The following is a 1,903-nucleotide window of genomic DNA, read 5'->3' as shown; positions in this document are numbered from 1 at the left end:
ATATATATCTGCACAGGTTGATTGGTGGTCCTGTCTAGCCTCGTCACTTCGTTCGCCGGGGTTAGGCCAGGCACTTACCAGCACATGGGGTCGGTTGTGCTGATGCTACACTTCTGTGCTCTTTTGCACAGATCACGGTACCGGAGCAGCTTTTGGACCACATCAGTAGTTGATTGGGAGCTGGCATCAGTCCAGGGACTTTCGAGGTAGCCTAGCTGGCGTTCGCAGGCCGGGGTCCCTTTCCATGTTTTTAGTTTGTTTTCCTTGTACCGAGACAAACATTGGTGTATTTCTATTCTGACTTGTTTTTAGCATTCTTTAGTAGTTCGTGAGTTAGCGACACCAGTCTTGGGTAGAGAAATGTTAACTTCCGCAAATTTTTGGGTTTTCAGTTATTTAAGTTCTAAAGACTTCCGCTTTTATATTAACTGTCTCGTTGATCTTTATATTTGTTGATGATGTTAAGAGTAATATTAAATCAATTGGCTTGCCTAGCTCCTATTAGTAGGCGCCATCACGACTCCCGATGGTGGGAAATTCGGGTCGTGACAAATCATGAAATGTTAAAATAGTTGATTATTATTATAAAATATTGCATATATTGTCTTAAAATTATCAAGTAGTTTATTTTTCGACACCATACTTGGCTTAACCTCAATGCAAACTACTCAAATTGCATTCCAATTCAAATTCGAATATCATATCAGTTTGTTAGTAATAGTGATTTTTTAAAAACGACACATAATGTAAATTAAAAAAAATATTCTAAGATATCCTTATCTCATAATCTATGTATTTTAAAAAAATATATTTGAAATTGATGCGATTAACTTTCAAATTTTTTATCCTCAACAAAGATGAAACATAAAAAGAAATTTGTTGTCATCTTTTATTTCTCGTTTTAGATCTTTCTAACATTTTTTTCAATGTTTATTTTCTTTTATCTTATTTTTTATGTCATTATTTCTTTTGTTACAAAAAATTAATTTATTTCACTATAAAAGGATGAGTTTTAATAAAAATTTTCTACATATGAACTTTAATTATATTTTTAGTCTTTGGTTGTAATTATTTCATATTTTTCTTTTGGCTTTATCTAATCAGCCTAAATAGGTGCTCACCCGACCACTTAAATTAAAAAATTGAATGATGTGTAATTTATATATAATCCATATATCGTGTGTTGTCGGTATATCATCTATTTATATTAGCTATAAAAAGTAAACAATAAATATGACCGGATATTATGTAAATATTCCATAAGATTTCGGTTTTTTGAGTTTATCCATGATATAACTTCTATTATAATAATTTTAAAACTCTCTACTAATGTTCAAAAATATCTTATCTTTTTATTATCTTTGAATTAAAAAAAGTAAAGAGTTTTTTCGAATAATTTTTTTTTCATTTTTTACAAAAGTAGTTCACGTCATACCAATTTTTTTTATATATACTCTTTGTTACACTTAAAAGTTGCTATAGAAACTATCAATTAGAAACCAATTTATCTCTTGTTGAGTTTGAAAAAAAAACCTTTCACATAATCTAATGATTCAAAACTAATATTTTTCAACGAAAAAAATATTATACCCTTCCAATATTGGCTTGACTACAGCTAAATGAAGGGGTTTCAACTTATATCCTTCAATTCCTTGAATGTGCTAAATTGAAATTAATGATAGCAATTGTATAGTCAAAGTTATGTTATTTGTTTGATGTCCATTTATGCAAATTGACTCTTCAAACCAATATTTTTCAAGAAGAAAAAAGAAATAACTTTTTTTTTTTTTTAATATTGACTGATTTTGTGATGTTTCTTTCTCCAGCATGTATGTTTACTTTATTATATATGTAAGTAAACTTTTATTTGGTTTTGTAAACTCTTTTTTGTTATTTAGATAAA

The sequence above is a fragment of the Nicotiana attenuata genome, chromosome 10 (assembly GCF_001879085.1).
Source record: "Nicotiana attenuata strain UT chromosome 10, NIATTr2, whole genome shotgun sequence".
NCBI lineage: Eukaryota > Viridiplantae > Streptophyta > Magnoliopsida > Solanales > Solanaceae > Nicotiana > Nicotiana attenuata.
This window is presented reverse-complemented; position numbering follows the sequence as displayed.